This window comes from Lissotriton vulgaris, chromosome 11 (assembly GCF_964263255.1).
Source record: "Lissotriton vulgaris chromosome 11, aLisVul1.2, whole genome shotgun sequence".
NCBI classification, from domain to species: domain Eukaryota; kingdom Metazoa; phylum Chordata; class Amphibia; order Caudata; family Salamandridae; genus Lissotriton; species Lissotriton vulgaris.
Window position 1 is genome coordinate 625,676,298 of NC_141699.1, and position 20,456 is coordinate 625,696,753.

The following is a 20,456-nucleotide window of genomic DNA, read 5'->3' on the forward strand; positions in this document are numbered from 1 at the left end:
TGGGGGCCCCTGGCGGGAGGGCCCCGGGATGCCTCCCCCCTCTCAGCATGGCCAGACCTCATGGAAGTCTGCCTGATCAAACTCGGAGAAAAACGACCATCGGCAAGGGGCTGAGAGGCAGAAGCGTCCCCGGGCCCCTGGGGGCCCCTGGCAGGCGGGCCCGGGATGCCTTCCCCCTCTCAGCATGGCCGGACCTCACGGAGGTCTGTGCCTGATCAAACTCGGAGAAAAACGACCATCGGCAAGGGGCTGAGAGGCAGGAGGTCCCCGGGCCCCTGGGGGCCCCTGGCGGGAGGGCCCCGGGATGCCTTCCCCCTCTCAGCATGGCCAGACCTCATGGAAGTCTGCCTGATCAAACTCGGAGAAAAACAACCATCGAACTTGGAGAAAAACGACCATCGGCAAGGGGCCAAGAGGCAGAAGCGTCCCCGGGCCCCTGGGGGCCCCTGGCGGGTGGGCCCCAGGAAACCTTTCCCCCTTAGCATGGCCAGACCTCATGGAAGTCTGCCTGATGAAACTCGGAGAAAAACAACCATCGAACCCTGACATAAACGACCATCGACAAGGGGCCGAGAGGCAGAAGCATCCATGGGCCCCTGGGGGCCCCTGGCGGGTGGGCCCCGGGACGCCTTACCCCTCTCAGCATGGCCAGACCTCACAGAGGTATGCCTGATCAAACTCGGAGACAAACGACCATCGGCAAGGGGCTGAGAGGCAGGAGCGTCCCCGGGCCCCTGGGGGACCCTGGCAGGCCCCGGGATGCCTCCCCCCCTCTCAGCATGGCCGGACCTCCTGGAAGTCTGCCTGATCAAACTCGGCGAAAAACAACCATCTAACTCCGAGAAAAACGACCATCGGCAAGGGGCGAAGAGGCAGAAGTGTCCCGGTGCCCCTGGGGGCCCCTGGCGGGCCGGCCCGGGACACCTTCCCCCTCTCAGCATGGCCAGACCTCACGGAGGTCTGTGCCTTATCAAACTCGGAGAAAAAGGACCATCGGCAAGGGGCTGACAGGCAGGAGCGTCCCCGGGCCCCTGGGGGCCCCTGGCGGGCGGGCCCCGGGATGCCTTCCCCCTCTCAGCATGGCCAGACCTCATGGAAGTCTGCCTGATCAAACTCGGAGAAAAACGACCATCGAACCTTGATAAAAACGACCATCAACAATGGGCAGGAGCGTCCCCGGGCCCCTGGGGGCCACTGGCGGGCGGGCCCCGGGACGCCTTTCCCCTCTCAGCATGGCCAGACCTCACGGAGGTATGCCTGATCAAACTCGGAGAAAAACAACTATCGAACTCAGAGAAAAACGACCATCGGCAAGGGGCTGAGAGGCTGAAGCGTCCCCGGGCCCCTGGGGGCCCCTGGCAGGCGGGCCCCGGGATGCCTCCCCCCTCCCAGCATGGCCAGACCTCATGGAAGTCTGCCTGATCAAACTCTGAGAAAAACGACCATCGAACTCGGAGAAAAACGACCATCGGCAAGGGGCTGAGAGGCAGAAGCGTCCCCGAGCCCCTGGGGGCCCCTGGGGGCCCCTGGCAGGCGGGCCCGGGATGCCTTCCCCCTCTCAGCATGGCCAGACCTCATGGAAGTCTGCCTGATCAAACTCAGAGAAAAACGACCATCGAACCCTGATAAAAACGACCATCGACAAGGGGCCGAGAGGCAGAAGCATCCACGGGCCCCTGGGGGCCCCTGGCGGGCGGGCCCCGGGATGCATTCCCCCTCTCAGCATGGCCAGACCTCACTGAGGTATGCCTGATCAAACTCGGAGACAAACAACCATCGGCAAGGGGCTGAGAGGCAGGAGCGTCCCAGGGCCCCTGGGGGACCCTGGCAGGCCCTGGGATGCCTCCCCCCCTCTCAGCATGGCTGGACCTCCTGGAAGTCTACCTGATCAAACTCGGCGAAAAACAACCATCTAACTCAGAGAAAAACGACCATCGGCAAGGGGCCAGGAGGCAGAAGTGTCCCCGGGCCCCTGGGGGCCCCTGGCGGGCAGGCCCGGGACACCTTCCCCCTCTCTGCATGGCCAGACCTCACGGAGGTCTGTGCCTTATCAAACTCGGAGAAAAAGGACCATCGGCAAGGGGCTGACAGGCAGGAGCGTCCCCGGGCCCCTGGGAGCCCCTGGCAGGCGGGCCCTGGGATGCCTTCCCCCTCTCAGCATGGCCAGACCTCATGGAAGTCTGCCTAAACAAACTCGGAGAAAAAACGACCATCGAACCCTGATAAAAACGACCATCAACAATGGGCAGGAGTGTCCCTGGGCCCCTGGGGGCTCCTGGCGGGCGGGCCCCGGGACGCCTTCCCCCTCTCAGCATGGCCAGACCTCACGGAGGTATGCCTGATCAAACTCGGAGAAAAACAAATATCGAACTCGGAGAAAAACTACCATCGGCAAGGGGCTGAGAGGCTGAAGTGTCCCCGGGCCCCTGGGGGCCCATGGCGGGAGGGCCCCGGGATGCCTCCCCCCTCTCAGCATGGCCAGACATCATGGAAGTCTGCCTGATCAAACTCGGAGAAAAACGACCATCGGCAAGGGGCTGAGAGGCAGAAGCGTCCCCGGGCCCCTGGGGGCCCCTGGCAGGCGGGCCCGGGATGCCTTCCCCCTCTCAGCATGGCCGGACCTCACGGAGGTCTGTGCCTGATCAAACTCGGAGAAAAACGACCATCGGCAAGGGGCTGAGAGGCAGGAGCGTCCCCGGGCCCCTGGGGGCCCCTGGCGGGAGGGCCCCGGGATGCCTCTCCCCTCTCAGCATGGCCGGACCTCATGGAAGTCTGCCTGATCAAACTCGGAGAAAAACAACCATCGAACTTGGAGAAAAACGACCATCGGCAAGGGGCCAAGAGGCAGAAGCGTCCCGGGCCCCTGGGGGCCCCTGGTGGGTGGGCCCCAGGAAACCTTTCCCCCTTAGCATGGCCAGACCTCATGGAAGTCTGCCTGATCAAACTCGGAGAAAAACAACTATCGAACTCAGAGAAAAACGACCATCGGCAAGGGGCTGAGAGGCTGAAGCGTCCCCGGGCCCCTGGGGGCCCCTGGCAGGCGGGCCCCGGGATGCCTCCCCCCTCCCAGCATGGCCAGACCTCATGGAAGTCTGCCTGATCAAACTCTGAGAAAAACGACCATCGAACTCGGAGAAAAACGACCATCGGCAAGGGGCTGAGAGGCAGAAGCGCCGCCGGGCCCCTGGGGGCCCCTGGGGGCCCCTGGCAGGCGGGCCCGGGATGCCTTCCCCCTCTCAGCATGGCCGGACCTCACGGAGGTCTGTGCCTGATCAAACTCGGAGAAAAAGGACCATCGGCAAGGGGCTGAGAGGCAGGAGCGTCCCCAGGCCCCTGGGGGCCCCTGGCAGGTGGGCCCCGGGACACCTTCCCCCTCAAACTTGGTGATAAAGGACCATCGGCAAGGGGCTGAGAGGCAAGAGTGTCCCCAGGACACTGGGGGGCCCGGTGGGCAGGCCCCAGGGCTGCCTACCCCTGATTCAGAATCTCCGGAGGTCTGACTGACCCTCTCCCTAGTAATCCGGAGGAACATTACCCCCCTTTCTTGTAATCTGTGCACTCGAAGTCACACAGGGGACCCAAGGCACGAACGAGCCCGACCTCCTGGAGCCCTGGCTGGGATCCGGGAGGCGAATGGCACCTCATCGGGACTTCCAGGGAAGTTCGGTCATCTGGTCGCCCCATTGGAAAGCATTGCGGGCGACCAGATGGCCGAGGCGAGAGGGGCGACCAGATGGCCGGGACCGAAATGATGCCAATCTGCCTGCCCCGGGCCTGCAGGGCTCTGGGGCTGCAGGGCTCATGGGCTCCGGGGCTGCAGGGCTCAGGGGCTCCAGGGCTGCAGGCATCCGGGGCTGCAGGGCTCCGGGGCTGCAGGGCTCCGGGGTCCAGGGCTCTAGGACTCCAGGGCTCCAGGTCTCCAGGGCTGCAGGGCTCCGGGGCTGCTGGGCTGCTGGGCTCCAGGGCTCGGGGGCTCCAGGGCAGCAGGGCTCCAGGGGTCGGGACCCATGGAGCCCGTCCCGGGTACTTTGCCACTCTGCGGCCCAGAGGAGGGAGCCTCGGATGCCTGGGAGGTGTTGCCCGGGCATCGCCCATCTGGTCCCCAGCAGGGAACCACCAGCCCCGGGAGGGTGTTTGGGCAAACCCTTGCACCTACTAATCCGGAGGAAAATTACCCCCCTTTCTTGTAATCCGTGCACTCGAGGTGACAGAGGGGACCCAGGGCGCAAACGTGCCCGACCTCCTGGAGCCCTGGCTGGGATCCGGGAGGCGAATGGCACCTCATAGGGACTTCCAGGGAAGTCCGGCCATCTAGTCGCCCCATAGGAAAGCATTGCGGGCGACCAGATGGCCGAGGCGAGAGGGGCGACCAGATGGCCGGGACCGAAATGACGCCAATCTGCCTGCCCCGGGCCTGCAGGGCTCCGGGGGCTGCAGAGCTACAGGGCTCCGGGGCTGCAGGGCTCCGGGGCTTCAGTCCTCCCCGGGCCCTGATGGACCCTATGTCCCGGGCGCCCGGACCCCCCTGGCCGGCTCACAGGACGGAGGGGTATTCCCGCACCACCGGGCCATGCCGGATGGGGCTCAAGCCCCGTGCCCGGTCCCAGGCCCGGCTCCCGGACCCTAGGCCAGGCCCGGGAGAGCCTCCTCTGGGCTGCAGGGCTCCAGGGCTTCAGGGCTCGGGGGCTGCAAGCTCTGTAGGCTGCAGGGCTTCGGGGCTGCCGGGCTCGCGGGCTCCAGGGCTCCAGGGCTCGGGGGCTCCGGGGCTGCAGGGGCTCCGTGGCTGCAGGCATCCGGGGCTGCAGGGCTCGGGGGCTGCAGGGCTCCTCGGGGGCTCCAGGGCTCCGGTGCTCCGGGGCTGCAGGGCTCCGGGGCTCCAGGGCTCTAGGGCTACAGGGATCCAGGGCTGCTGGGCTCCAGGGCTCGGGGGCTCCAGGGCAGCAGGGCTCCAGGGCTTGGGACCCATGGAGCCCGTCCCGGGTACTTTGCCACTCTGCGGACCGGAGGAGGGAGCCCCTAATGCCTGGGAGGTGTTGCCCGGGCATCGCTCATCTGGTCCCCAGCAGGGAACCACCAGCCCCGGGAGGGTGTTTGGGCATACCCTTGCACCTACTAATCCGGAGGAAAATTACCCCCCTTTCTTGTAATCCATGCACTCGAGGTGACAGAGGGGACCCAGGGCACAAACGTGCCCGACCTCCTGGAGCCCTGGCTGGAATCCGGGAGGCGAATGGCACCTCATAGGGACTTCCAGGGAAGTCCGGCCATCTAGTCGCCCCATAGGAAAGCATTGCGGGCGACCAGATGGCCGAGGCGAGAGGGGCGACCCGATTGCCGGGACCGAAATGACACCAATCTGCCTGCCCCGGGCCTGTAGGGCTCAGGAGCTGCAGGGCTCCGGGGCTCTGGGGCTCCGGGGCTCTGGGGCTGCAGGGCTGCAGGGCAAGGGGACTGCAGGGCTCCACAGCTTGGGGGGCTGCAGGGCTCCGGGGCTGCAGGGCTCGGGTTCTCCAGGGCTCCAGGGCTCCAGGGCTCCAGGGCTCCAGGGCTGCAGGGCTCCGGGGCTGCTGGGCTCCAGGGCTCCGGGGCGGCTGGGCTCTGGGGCTCCAGGGCCTGGGACCCATGGAACCCGTTCCGGGTACTTTGCCACACTGCGGCCCGGAGGAGGGAGCCCCGGATGCCTGGGAGGTGTTGCCCGGGCATCGCCCATCTGGTCCCCAGCAGGAAACCACCAGCCCCGGGAGGGTGTTTGGGCATACCCTTGCACCTACTAATCCGGAGGAAAATTACCCCCCTTTCTTGTAATCCGTGCACTCGAGGTGACAGAGGGGACCCAGGGCACAAAAGTGCCCGACCTCCTGGAGCCCTGGCTGGGATCCGGGAGGCAAATGGCACCTCATAGGGACTTCCAGGGACGTCCGGCCATCTAGTCACCCCATAGGAAAGCATTGCGGGCGACCAAATGGCCGAGGCGAGAGGGGCGACCAGATGGCCGGGACCGAAATAACACCAATCTGCCTGCCCCAGGCCTGCAGGGCTCTGGGGCTGCAGGGCTCCGGGGGCTGCAGAGCTACAGGGCTCCAGGGCTGCAGGGCTCCGGGGCTTCAGGCCTCCCCGGGCCCTGATGGACCCTCTGTCCCGGGCGCCCTTGACCCCCCCCGGCCGGCTCGCAGGATGGAGGGTTATTCCCGCACCACCGGGCCCTGCTGGACTGGGCTCAAGCCCCGGGCCCGGTCCCTGGCCCGGCTCCCGGACCCTAGGCCAGGCCCGGGAGAGCCTCCCCTAGGCTGCAGGGCTACAGGGCTACAGGGCTCGGGGGCTGCAGGGCTCCATGGACTGCAGGACTTCGGGGCTGCCGGGCATGGGGGCTCCAGGGCTGCAGGGCTCGGGGGATCCGGGGCTGCAGGGCTCAGGGGCTCCGGGGCTGCAGGCATCCGGGGCTGCAGGGCTCGGGGGCTGCAGGGCTCCTCGGGGGCTCCACAGCTCCCGGGCTCCGGGGCTGCAGGGCTCCAGGGCTGCAGGGCTCCGGGGGGGCTCCAGGGGCTGTAGGGCTCCAGGGGCTCCAGGGCTGCAGGGCTCCAGGGCTGCAGGGCTCCAGGGCTCCAGGGCTGCAGGGCTGCAGGGCTCCAGGGCTCGCAGGCTCCAGGGCAGCAGGGCTCCAGGGCTTGGAACCCATGGAGCCCGTCCCCGGTACTTTGCCACTCTGCGGCCCGGAGGAGGGAGCCCCGGATGCATGGAAGGTGTTGCCCGGGCATCGCCCTTCTGGTCCACAGCAGGGAACCACCAGCCCCGGGAGGGTGTTTGGGCATACCCTTCCACCTACTAATCCGGAGGAAAATTACCCCCCTTTCTTGTAATCTGTGCACTCGAGGTGACAGAGGGGACCCAGGGCGCAAACGTGCCCGACCTCCTGGAGCCCTGGCTGGGATCCGGGAGGCGAATGGCACCTCATAGGGACTTCCAGGGAAGTCCGGCCATCTAGTCGCCCCATAGGAAAGCATTGCGGGCAACCAGATGGCTGAGGCGAAAGGGGCGACCAGATGGCCGGGACCAAAATGACGCCAATCGGCCTGCCCCGGGCCTGTAGGGCTCAGGAGCTGCAGGGCTCGGGGACTGCAGGGCTCCACGGCTCGGGGGGCTGCAGCGCTCCGGGGCTCCAGGGCTCCGGGGCTCCGGGGCTCCGGGGCTGCTGGGCTCCGGGGCTGCTGGGCTCCAGGGCTCGGGGGCTCCAGGGCAGAAGGGCTCCAGGGCTCCAAGGCTCCGGGGCTCCAGGGCCCGGGACCCATGGAGCCCGTCCCGGGTACTTTGCAACTCTGCGGCCCGGAGGAGGGAGCCCCGGATGCATGGAAGGTCTTGCCCGGGCATCGCCCATCTGGTCCACAGCAGGGAACCACCAGCCCCGGGAGGGTGTTTGGGCATACCCTTGCACCTACTAATCCGGAGGAAAATTAACCCCTTTTCTTGTAATCTGTGCACTCGAGGTGACAGAGGGGACCCAGGGCGCAAACGTGCCCGACCTCCTGGAGCCCTGGCTGGGATCCGGGAGGCGAATGGCACCTCATAGGGACTTCCAGGGAAGTCCGGCCATCTAGTCGCCCCATAGGAAAGCATTGCGGGCGACCAGATGGCCGAGGCGAGAGGGGCGACCAGATGGCCGGGACCGAAATGACGCCAATCTGCCTGCCCCGGGCCTGCAGGGCTCTGGGGCTGCAGGGCTCCGGGGGCTGCAGAGCTACAGGGCTCCGGGGCTGCAGGGCTCCGGGGCTTCAGTCCTCCCCGGGCCCTGATGGACCCTTTGTCCCGGGCGCCCGGACCCCCCTGGCCGGCTCACAGGACGGAGGGGTATTCCCGCACCACCGGGCCATGCCGGATGGGGCTCAAGCCCCGTGCCCGGTCCCAGGCCCGGCTCCCGGACCCTAGGCCAGGCCCGGGAGAGCCTCCTCTGGGCTGCAGGGCTCCAGGGCTACAGGGCTCGGGGGCTGCGAGCTCTGTAGGCTGCAGGGCTTCGGGGCTGCCGGGCTCGCGGGCTCCAGGGCTCCAGGGCTCGGGGGCTCCGGGGCTGCAGGGCTCAGGGGCTCCGTGGCTGCAGGCATCCGGGGCTGCAGGGCTCGGGGGCTGCAGGGCTCCTCGGGGGCTCCAGGGCTCCCGGGCTCCGGGGCTGCAGGGCTCCAGGGCTCCAGGGCTCTAGGGCTACAGGGATCCAGGGCTGCTGGGCTCCAGGGCTCGGGGGCTCCAGGGCAGCAGGGCTCCAGGGCTTGGGACCCATGGAGCCCGTCCCGGGTACTTTGCCACTCTGCAGACCGGAGGAGGGAGCCCCTAATGCCTGGGAGGTGTTGCCCGGGCATCGCTCATCTGGTCCCCAGCAGGGAACCACCAGCCCCGGGAGGGTGTTTGGGCATACCCTTGCACCTACTAATCCGGAGGAAAATTACCCCCCTTTCTTGTAATCCATGCACTCGAGGTGACAGAGGGGACCCAGGGCACAAACGTGCCCGACCTCCTGGAGCCCTGGCTGGAATCCGGGAGGCGAATGGCACCTCATAGGGACTTCCAGGGAAGTCCGGCCATCTAGTCGCCCCATAGGAAAGCATTGCGGGCGACCAGATGGCCGAGGCGAGAGGGGCGACCCGATTGCCGGGACCGAAATGACACCAATCTGCCTGCCCCGGGCCTGTAGGGCTCAGGAGCTGCAGGGCTCCGGGGCTCTGGGGCTCCGGGGCTCTGGGGCTGCAGGGCTGCAGGGCAAGGGGACTGCAGGGCTCCACAGCTTGGGGGGCTGCAGGGCTCCGGGGCTGCAGGGCTCGGGTTCTCCAGGGCTCCAGGGCTCCAGGGCTCCAGGGCTGCAGGGCTCCGGGGCTGCTGGGCTCCAGGGCTCCGGGGCGGCTGGGCTCTGGGGCTCCAGTGCCTGGGACCCATGGAACCCGTTCCGGGTACTTTGCCACACTGCGGCCCGGAGGAGGGAGCCCCGGATGCCTGGGAGGTGTTGCCCGGGCATCGCCCATCTGGTCCCCAGCAGGAAACCACCAGCCCCGGGAGGGTGTTTGGGCATACCCTTGCACCTACTAATCCGGAGGAAAATTACCCCCCTTTCTTGTAATCCGTGCACTCGAGGTGACAGAGGGGACCCAGGGCGCAAAAGTTCCCGACCTCCTGGAGCCCTGGCTGGGATCCGGGAGGCAAATGGCACCTCATAGGGACTTCCAGGGACGTCCGGCCATCTAGTCACCCCATAGGAAAGCATTGCGGGCGACCAGATGGCCGAGGCGAGAGGGGCGACCAGATGGCCGGGACCGAAATAACACCAATCTGCCTGCCCCAGGCCTGCAGGGCTCTGGGGCTGCAGGGCTCCGGGGGCTGCAGAGCTACAGGGCTCCAGGGCTGCAGGGCTCCGGGGCTTCAGGCCTCCCCGGGCCCTGATGGACCCTCTGTCCCGGGCGCCCTTGACCCCCCCCCGGCCGGCTCGCAGGATGGAGGGTTATTCCCGCACCACCGGGCCCTGCTGGACTGGGCTCAAGCCCCGGGCCCGGTCCCTGGCCCGGCTCCCGGACCCTAGGCCAGGCCCGGGAGAGCCTCCCCTAGGCTGCAGGGCTACAGGGCTACAGGGCTCGGGGGCTGCAGGGCTCCATGGACTGAAGGACTTCGGGGCTGCCGGGCATGGGGGCTCCAGGGCTGCAGGGCTCGGGGGCTCCGGGGCTGCAGGGCTCAGGGGCTCCCGGGCTGCAGGCATCCGGGGCTGCAGGGTTTGGGGGCTGCAGGGCTCCTCGGGGGCTCCACAGCTCCCGGGCTCCGGGGTTGCAGGGCTCCAGGGCTGCAGGGCTCCGGGGGGGCTCCAGGGGCTGTAGGGCTCCAGGGGCTCCAGGGCTGCAGGGCTCCAGGGCTGCAGCGCTCCAGGGCTCCAGGGCTGCAGGGCTGCAGGGCTCCATGGGGACTACAGGGCTCCAGGGGCTGTAGGGCTCCGGGGGCTCCAGGACGGAGGGGTATTCCCGCACCTCCGGGCCCTGCCGGATGGGGCTCAAGCCGCGGGCCCGCTCCCGGTCTCTGCTTCTGAAACCCTAGCCAGGCTGGGGAAAGAGCCGCCCTTGCCTCTGATGAACGCCTGGAACCTCGGCCGGCTTGCAGGACGGGGAAGCTCCAGCAAACCCATGGCTGGCCGGACGGAGCTCAAGCCCCGGGCCCGCTCCCGGTCCCTGCTTCCGAAACCCTAGCCCGGCCGGGGAGAGCCTCCCTTGGCCCTGATGAACGCCCGGAACCTCAGCCGGCTTGCGGGACGGGGAGGCTCCAGCAACCCCATGGCCTACCGGACGGAGCTCAAGCCCCGGGCCCGGTCCCTGCTTCCAAAACCCTAGCCAGCCCGGGGAGAGCCTCCCATGGCCCGATAAACGCCCGGAACCTCGGCCGGCTTGCAGGACGGAGCTCAGGCCCCAGGCCTCAGGCCCAGCCTACCAACCCTAGCCGGGCCCGGGGAGAGCCTCCCGGTAGATCCCCCTGTCCCCAGCACCTGGACCCTGGGCCGGAACCAAGGAGGGTTAAGCCCAGGACACGTCCTCTCCCCGACGGCCTGCCCGGGGAGCCCATTTTTGTCGACTATTAAGCCCCCACATAGTGGGGGCTTACAGAACTTTGGGAAAGGACAAAAGTTGGAGTTAGCCCGTCCGCCAGCCTGCAGGGCCATCTGGTCACCCAGCCCGCAGGGCCATCTGGTCACGCAGCCAGGCGACCAGATGACCCGGGACGACCCAGCGCCCGGATGGCCTGGGAGGGTGCCGTACCCAGTCACCCTTGCAGTCCAGCGAGGGTGGCCAGGCGCTGCTGCTTGCCTCCCTGCTCGACTTGCCCATTCAGCAGTGGGAAGGGGAGGCCCGGCCGGCGGCGGCCCAGGCCATCTGGTCACCCTGCCGACCCGCAAGGGAAGGTGTGGCCCCCATCCCCGCACCCCGGTGGGGCAGGGAAGGGAGGGAGAGGCCCCCGTGCCGGAGGGCATGTGGTGGAGGCAGCCTCCCGCAGGCCCGTGTTACCCCCTCTACATCCATCCCGCCGGCCAGGCGGCAGAGGGACCCACCCCTGGGTGTGGTGGAGGGAGGCTTCTGCGGGCGCCCACGCACGGAAAGAGACAAAAGCTTGGCTCAGAGGATGACTTTCAATAGATCGCAGCGAGGTAGCTGCTCTGCTACTTACGAAACCCTGACCCAGAATCAGGTTGTCTACGAATGATTTAGCACTGGGTGCCCCACGAACATGGGCCTGATCAAACTCAGAGGAAAAGGACCATCGGCAAGGGGCTGAGAGGCAGGAGCGTCCCGGGCCCCTGAGGGGCCCTGGCGGGCAGGCCCCGGGATGCCTTCCCCCTCTCAGCATGGCCAGACCTCATGGAAGTCTGCCTGATCAAACTCGGAGAAAAATGACCATCGAACCCTGATAAAAACAACCATCGACAATGGGCCGAGAGGCAGAAGCATCCACGGGCCCCTGGGGGCCCCTAGCGGGTGGGTCCTGGGACGCCTTCCCCCTCTCAGCATGGCCAGACCTCACGGAGGTATGCCTGATCAAACTCTGAGAAAAACGACCATCGGCAAGGGGCTGAGAGGCAGGAGCGTCCCCGGGCCCATGGGGGCCCCTGGCAGGCAGGCTCCAGGACGCCTCCCTCCCTCTCAGCATGGCCAGACCTCATGAAAGTCTGCCTGATCAAACTCGGAGAAAAACAACCATCGAACTTGGAGAAAAACGACCATCGGCAAGGGGCCAAGAGGCAGAAGCGTCCCCGGGCCCCTGGGGGCCCCTGGTGGGTGGGCCCCAGGAAACCTTTCCCCCTCAGCATGGCCAGACCTCACGGAGGTCTGTACCTGATCAAACTCGGAGAAAAAGGACAATCGGCAAGGGGCTGAAAGGCAGGAGCGTCCCCGGGCCCCTGGGGGACCCTGGCAGGCCCCGGGATGCCTCCCCTCTCTCAGCATGACCAGACCTCATGGAAGTCTGCCTGATGAAACTCGGAGAAAAACGACCATCGAACCCTGATAAAAACGACCATCGACAAGGGGCCGAGAGGCAGAAGCATCCACGGGCCCCTGGGGGCCCCTGGCGGGCGGGCCCCGGGATGCATTCCCCCTCTCAGCATGGCCAGACCTCACTGAGGTATGCCTGATCAAACTCGGAGACAAACAACCATCGGCAAGGGGCTGAGAGGCAGGAGCGTCCCAGGGCCCCTGGGGGACCCTGGCAGGCCCTGGGATGCCTCCCCCCCTCTCAGCATGGCTGGACCTCCTGGAAGTCTACCTGATCAAACTCGGCGAAAAACAACCATCTAACTCAGAGAAAAACGACCATCGGCAAGGGGCCAGGAGGCAGAAGTGTCCCCGGGCCCCTGGGGGCCCCTGGCGGGCAGGCCCGGGACACCTTCCCCCTCTCTGCATGGCCAGACCTCACGGAGGTCTGTGCCTTATCAAACTCGGAGAAAAAGGACCATCGGCAAGGGGCTGACAGGCAGGAGCGTCCCCGGGCCCCTGGGAGCCCCTGGCAGGCGGGCCCTGGGATGCCTTTCCCCTCTCAGCATGGCCAGACCTCATGGAAGTCTGCCTAAACAAACTCGGAGAAAAACGACCATCGAACCCTGATAAAAACGACCATCAACAATGGGCAGGAGTGTCCATGGGCCCCTGGGGGCTCCTGGCGGGCGGGCCCCGGGACGCCTTCCCCCTCTCAGCATGGCCAGACCTCACGGAGGTATGCCTGATCAAACTCGGAGAAAAACAAATATCGAACTCGGAGAAAAACTACCATCGGCAAGGGGCTGAGAGGCTGAAGTGTCCCCGGGCCCCTGGGGGCCCATGGCGGGAGGGCCCCGGGATGCCTCCCCCCTCTCAGCATGGCCAGACATCATGGAAGTCTGCCTGATCAAACTCGGAGAAAAACGACCATCGGCAAGGGGCTGAGAGGCAGAAGCGTCCCCGGGCCCCTGGGGGCCCCTGGCAGGCGGGCCCGGGATGCCTTCCCCCTCTCAGCATGGCCGGACCTCACGGAGGTCTGTGCCTGATCAAACTCGGAGAAAAACGACCATCGGCAAGGGGCTGAGAGGCAGGAGCGTCCCGGGCCCCTGGGGGCCCCTGGCGGGAGGGCCCCGGGATGCCTCTCCCCTCTCAGCATGGCCGGACCTCATGGAAGTCTGCCTGATCAAACTCGGAGAAAAACAACCATCGAACTTGGAGAAAAACGACCATCGGCAAGGGGCCAAGAGGCAGAAGCGTCCCGGGCCCCTGGGGGCCCCTGGCGGGTGGGCCCCAGGAAACCTTTCCCCCTTAGCATGGCCAGACCTCATGGAAGTCTGCCTGATGAAACTCGGAGAAAAACAACCATCGAACCCTGACAAAAACGACCATCGACAAGGGGCCGAGAGGCAGAAGCATCCACGGGCCCCTGGGGGCCCCTGGCGGGTGGGCCCCGGGACGCCTTACCCCTCTCAGCATGGCCAGACCTCACAGAGGTATGCCTGATCAAACTCCGAGACAAACGACCATCGGCAAGGGGCTGAGAGGCAGGAGCGTCCCCGGGCCCCTGGGGGACCCTGGCAGGCCCCGGGATGCCTCCCCCCCTCTCAGCATGGCCGGACCTCCTGGAAGTCTGCCTGATCAAACTCGGCGAAAAACAACCATCTAACTCCGAGAAAAACGACCATCGGCAAGGGGCCAAGAGGCAGAAGTGTCCCGGGGCCCCTGGGGGCCCCTGGCGGGCCGGCCCGGGACACCTTCCCCCTCTCAGCATGGCCAGACCTCACGGAGGTCTCTGCCTTATCAAACTCGGAGAAAAAGGACCATCGGCAAGGGGCTGACAGGCAGGAGCGTCCCCGGGCCCCTGGGGGCCCCTGGCGGGCGGGCCCCGGGATGCCTTCCCCCTCTCAGCATGGCCAGACCTCATGGAAGTCTGCCTGATCAAACTCGGAGAAAAACGACCATCGAACCCTGATAAAAACGACCATCAACAATGGGCAGGAGCGTCCCCGGGCCCCTGGGGGCCACTGGCGGGTGGGCCCCGGGACGCCTTTCCCCTCTCAGCATGGCCAGACCTCACGGAGGTATGCCTGATCGAACTCGGAGAAAAACGACCATCGGCAAGGGGCTGAGAGGCTGAAGCGTCCCGGGCCCCTGGGGGCCCCTGGCAGGCGGGCCAGGGAAGCCTTCCCCCTCTCAGCATGGCCGGACCTCACGGAGGTCTGTGCGTGATCAAACTCGGAGAAAAAGGACCACCGGCAAGGGGCTGAGAGGCAGGAGCGTCCCCGGGCCCCTGGGGGCCCCTGGCAGGTGGGCCCCGGGACACCTTCCCCCTCAAACTTGGTGATAAAGGACCATCGGCAAGGGGCTGAGAGGCAAGAGTGTCCCCAGGACACTGGGGGGCCCGGTCGGCAGGCCCCAGGGCTGCCTACCCCTGATTCAGAATCTCCGGAGGTCTGACTGACCCTCTCCCTAGTAATCCGGAGGAACATTACCCCCCTTTCTTGTAATCTGTGCACTCGAAGTCACACAGGGGACCCAAGGCACGAACGAGCCCGACCTCCTGGAGCCCTGGCTGGGATCCGGGAGGCGAATGGCACCTCATCGGGACTTCCAGGGAAGTTCGGTCATCTGGTCGCCCCATTGGAAAGCATTGCGGGCGACCAGATGGCCGAGGCGAGAGGGGCGACCAGATGGCCGGGACCGAAATGACGCCAATCTGCCTGCCCCGGGCCTGCAGGGCTCTGGGGCTGCCGGGCTCATGGGCTCCGGGGCTGCAGGGCTCAGGGGCTCCAGGGCTGCAGGCATCCGGGGCTGCAGGGCTCCGGGGCTGCAGGGCTCCGGGGTCCAGGGCTCTAGGACTCCAGGGCTCCAGGTCTCCAGGGCTGCAGGGCTCCGGGGCTGCTGGGCTCCAGGGCTCGGGGGCTCCAGGGTAGCAGGGCTCCAGGGGTCGGGACCCATGGAGCCCGTCCCGGGTACTTTGCCACTCTGCGGCCCAGAGGAGGGAGCCCCGGATGCCTGGGAGGTGTTGCCCGGGCATCGCCCATCTGGTCCCCAGCAGGGAACCACCAGCCCCGGGAGGGTGTTTGGGCAAACCCTTGCACCTACTAATCCGGAGGAAAATTACCCCCCTTTCTTGTAATCCGTGCACTCGAGGTGACAGAGGGGACCCAGGGCGCAAACGTGCCCGACCTCCTGGAGCCCTGGCTGGGATCCGGGAGGCGAATGGCACCTCATAGGGACTTCCAGGGAAGTCCGGCCATCTAGTCGCCCCATAGGAAAGCATTGCGGGCGACCAGATGGCCGAGGCGAGAGGGGCGACCAGATGGCCGGGACCGAAATGACGCCAATCTGCCTGCCCCGGGCCTGCAGGGCTCTGGGGCTGCAGGGCTCCGGGGGCTGCAGAGCTACAGGGCTCCGGGGCTGCAGGGCTCCGGGGCTTCAGTCCTCCCCGGGCCCTGATGGACCCTCTGTCCCGGGCGCCCGGACCCCCCTGGCCGGCTCACAGGACGGAGGGGTATTCCCGCACCACCGGGCCATGCCGGATGGGGCTCAAGCCCCGTGCCCGGTCCCAGGCCCGGCTCCCGGACCCTAGGCCAGGCCCGGGAGAGCCTCCTCTGGGCTGCAGGGCTCCAGGGCTTCAGGGCTCGGGGGCTGCAAGCTCTGTAGGCTGCAGGGCTTCGGGGCTGCCGGGCTCGCGGGCTCCAGGGCTCCAGGGCTCGGGGGCTCCGGGGCTGCAGGGGCTCCGTGGCTGCAGGCATCCGGGGCTGCAGGGCTCGGGGGCTGCAGGGCTCCTCGGGGGCTCCAGGGCTCCGGTGCTCCGGGGCTGCAGGGCTCCGGGGCTCCAGGGCTCTAGGGCTACAGGGATCCAGGGCTGCTGGGCTCCAGGGCTCGGGGGCTCCAGGGCAGCAGGGCTCCAGGGCTTGGGACCCATGGAGCCCGTCCCGGGTACTTTGCCACTCTGCGGACCGGAGGAGGGAGCCCCTAATGCCTGGGAGGTGTTGCCCGGGCATCGCTCATCTGGTCCCCAGCAGGGAACCACCAGCCCCGGGAGGGTGTTTGGGCATACCCTTGCACCTACTAATCCGGAGGAAAATTACCCCCCTTTCTTGTAATCCATGCACTCGAGGTGACAGAGGGGACCCAGGGCACAAACGTGCCCGACCTCCTGGAGCCCTGGCTGGAATCCGGGAGGCGAATGGCACCTCATAGGGACTTCCAGGGAAGTCCGGCCATCTAGTCGCCCCATAGGAAAGCATTGCGGGCGACCAGATGGCCGAGGCGAGAGGGGCGACCCGATTGCCGGGACCGAAATGACACCAATCTGCCTGCCCCGGGCCTGTAGGGCTCAGGAGCTGCAGGGCTCCGGGGCTCTGGGGCTCCGGGGCTCTGGGGCTGCAGGGCTGCAGGGCAAGGGGACTGCAGGGCTCCACAGCTTGGGGGGCTGCAGGGCTCCGGGGCTGCAGGGCTCGGGTTCTCCAGGGCTCCAGGGCTCCAGGGCTCCAGGGCTCCAGGGCTGCAGGGCTCCGGGGCTGCTGGGCTCCAGGGCTCCGGGGCGGCTGGGCTCCGGGGCTCCAGGGCCTGGGACCCATGGAACCCGTTCCGGGTACTTTGCCACACTGCGGCCCGGAGGAGGGAGCCCCGGATGCCTGGGAGGTGTTGCCCGGGCATCGCCCATCTGGTCCCCAGCAGGAAACCACCAGCCCCGGGAGGGTGTTTGGGCATACCCTTGCACCTACTAATCCGGAGGAAAATTACCCCCCTTTCTTGTAATCCGTGCACTCGAGGTGACAGAGGGGACCCAGGGCACAAAAGTGCCCGACCTCCTGGAGCCCTGGCTGGGATCCGGGAGGCAAATGGCACCTCATAGGGACTTCCAGGGACGTCCGGCCATCTAGTCACCCCATAGGAAAGCATTGCGGGCGACCAAATGGCCGAGGCGAGAGGGGCGACCAGATGGCCGGGACCGAAATAACACCAATCTGCCTGCCCCAGGCCTGCAGGGCTCTGGGGCTGCAGGGCTCCGGGGGCTGCAGAGCTACAGGGCTCCAGGGCTGCAGGGCTCCGGGGCTTCAGGCCTCCCCGGGCCCTGATGGACCCTCTGTCCCGGGCGCCCTTGACCCCCCCCGGCCGGCTCGCAGGATGGAGGGTTATTCCCGCACCACCGGGCCCTGCTGGACTGGGCTCAAGCCCCGGGCCCGGTCCCTGGCCCGGCTCCCGGACCCTAGGCCAGGCCCGGGAGAGCCTCCCCTAGGCTGCAGGGCTACAGGGCTACAGGGCTCGGGGGCTCCAGGGCTGCAGGGCTCGGGGGCTCCGGGGCTGCAGGGCTCAGGGGCTCCCGGGCTGCAGGCATCCGGGGCTGCAGGGCTCGGGGGCTGCAGGGCTCCTCGGGGGCTCCACAGCTCCCGGGCTCCGGGGCTGCAGGGCTCCAGGGCTGCAGGGCTCCGGGGGGGCTCCAGGGGCTGTAGGGCTCCAGGGGCTCCAGGGCTGCAGGGCTCCAGGGCTCCAGGGCTGCAGGGCTGCAGGGCTCCATGGGGACTACAGGGCTCCAGGGGCTGTAGGGCTCCGGGGGCTCCAGGACGGAGGGGTATTCCCGCACCTCCGGGCCCTGCCGGATGGGGCTCAAGCCGCAGGCCCGCTCCCGGTCTCTGCTTCTGAAACCCTAGCCAGGCTGGGGAAAGAGCCGCCCTTGCCTCTGATGAACGCCTGGAACCTCGGCCGGCTTGCAGGACGGGGAAGCTCCAGCAAACCCATGGCTGGCCGGACGGAGCTCAAGCCCCGGGCCCGCTCCCGGTCCCTGCTTCCGAAACCCTAGCCCGGCCGGGGAGAGCCTCCCTTGGCCCTGATGAACGCCCGGAACCTCAGCCGGCTTGCGGGACGGGGAGGCTCCAGCAACCCCATGGCCTACCGGACGGAGCTCAAGCCCCGGGCCCTGCTTCCAAAACCCTAGCCAGCCCGGGGAGAGCCTCCCTTGGCCCGATAAACGCCCGGAACCTCGGCCGGCTTGCAGGACGGAGCTCAGGCCCCAGGCCTCAGGCCCAGCCTACCAACCCTAGCCGGGCCCGGGGAGAGCCTCCCGGTAGATCCCCCTGTCCCCAGCAACTGGACCCTGGGCCGGAACCAAGGAGGGTTAAGCCCAGGACACGTCCTCTCCCCGACGGCCTGCCCGGGGAGCCCATTTTTGTCGACTATTAAGCCCCCACGTAGTGGGGGCTTACAGAACTTTGGGAAAGGACAAAAGTTGGAGTTAGCCCATCCGCCAGCCTGCAGGGCCATCTGGTCACCCAGCCCGCAGGGCCATCTGGTCACGCAGCCAGGCGACCAGATGACCCGGGACGACCCAGCGCCCGGATGGCCTGGGAGGGTGCCGTACCCAGTCGCCCTTGCAGTCCAGCGAGGGTGGCCAGGCGCTGCTGCTTGCCTCCCTGCTCGACTTGCCCATTCAGCAGTGGGAAGGGGAGGCCCGGCCGGCGGCGGCCCAGGCTATCTGGTCACCCTGCCGACCCGCAAGGGAAGGTGTGGCCCCCATCCCCGCACCCCGGTGGGGCAGGGAGGGGAGGGAGAGGCCCCCGTGCCGGAGGGCATGTGGTGGAGGCAGCCTCCCGCAGGCCCGTGTTACCCCCTCCACATCCATCCCGCCGGCCAGGCGGCAGAGGGACCCACCCCTGGGTGTGGTGGAGGGAGGCTTCTGCGGGCACCCACGCACGGAAAGAGACAAAAACTTGGCTCAGAGGATGACTTTCAATAGATCGCAGCGAGGTAGCTGCTCTGCTACTTACGAAACCCTGACCCAGAATCAGGTTGTCTACGAATGATTTAGCACTGGGTGCCCCACGAACATGGGCCTGATCAAACTCAGAGGAAAAGGACCATCGGCAAGGGGCTGAGAGACAGGAGCGTCCCCGGGCCCCTGAGGGGCCCTGGCGGGCAGGCCCCGGGATGCCTTCCCCCTCTCAGCATGGCCAGACCTCATGGAAGTCTGCCTGATCAAACTCGGAGAAAAATGACCATCGAACCCTGATAAAAACAACCATCGACAATGGGCCGAGAGGCAGAAGCATCCACGGGCCCCTGGGGGCCCCTAGCGGGTGGGTCCTGGGACGCCTTCCCCCTCTCAGCATGGCCAGACCTCACGGAGGTATGCCTGATCAAACTCTGAGAAAAACGACCATCGGCAAGGGGCTGAGAGGCAGGAGCGTCCCCGGGCCCCTGGGGGCCCCTGGCAGGCAGGCTCCAGGACGCCTCCCTCCCTCTCAGCATGGCCAGACCTCATGAAAGTCTGCCTGATCAAACTCGGAGAAAAACAACCATCGAACTTGGAGAAAAACGACCATCGGCAAGGGGCCAAGAGGCAGAAGCGTCCCCGGGCCCCTGGGGGCCCCTGGCGGGTGGGCCCCAGGAAACCTTTCCCCCTCAGCATGGCCAGACCTCACGGAGGTCTGTACCTGATCAAACTCGGAGAAAAAGGACAATCGGCAAGGGGCTGAGAGGCAGGAGCGTCCCCGGGCCCCTGGGGGCCCCTGGCGGGCAGGCCCCGGGATGCCTTCCCTCTCTCAGCATGACCAGACCTCATGGAAGTCTGCCTGATGAAACTCGGAGAAAAACGACCATCGAACCCTGATAAAAACGACCATCGACAAGGGGCCGAGAGGCAGAAGCATCCACGGGCCCCTGGGGGCCCCTGGCGGGCGGGCCCCGGGATGCATTCCCCCTCTCAGCATGGCCAGACCTCACTGAGGTATGCCTGATCAAACTCTGAGACAAACAACCATCGGCAAGGGGCTGAGAGGCAGGAGCGTCCCAGGGCCCCTGGGGGACCCTGGCAGGCCCTGGGATGCCTCCCCCCTCTCAGCATGGCTGGACCTCCTGGAAGTCTACCTGATCAAACTCGGCGAAAAACAACCATCTAACTCGGAGAAAAACGACCATCGGCAAGGGGCCAGGAGGCAGAAGTGTCCCCGGGTCCCTGGGGGCCCCTGGCGGGCAGGCCCGGGACACCTTCCCCCTCTCTGCATGGCCAGACCTCACGGAGGTCTGTGCCTTATCAAACTCGGAGAAAAAGGACCATCGGCAAGGGGCTGACAGGCAGGAGCATCCCCGGGCCCCTGGGGGCCCCTGGCGGGAGGGCCCCGGGATGCCTCCCCCCTCTCAGCATGGCCAGACCTCATGGAAGTCTGCCTGATCAAACTCGGAGAAAAACGACCATCGGCAAGGGGCTGAGAGGCAGAAGCGTCCCCGGGCCCCTGGGGGCCCCTGGCAGGCGGGCCCGGGATGCCTTCCCCCTCTCAGCATGGCCGGACCTCACGGAGGTCTGTGCCTGATCAAACTCGGAGAAAAACGACCATCGGCAAGGGGCTGAGAGGCAGGAGGTCCCCGGGCCCCTGGGGGCCCCTGGCGGGAGGGCCCCGGGATGCCTTCCCCCTCTCAGCATGGCCAGACCTCATGGAAGTCTGCCTGATCAAACTCGGAGAAAAACAA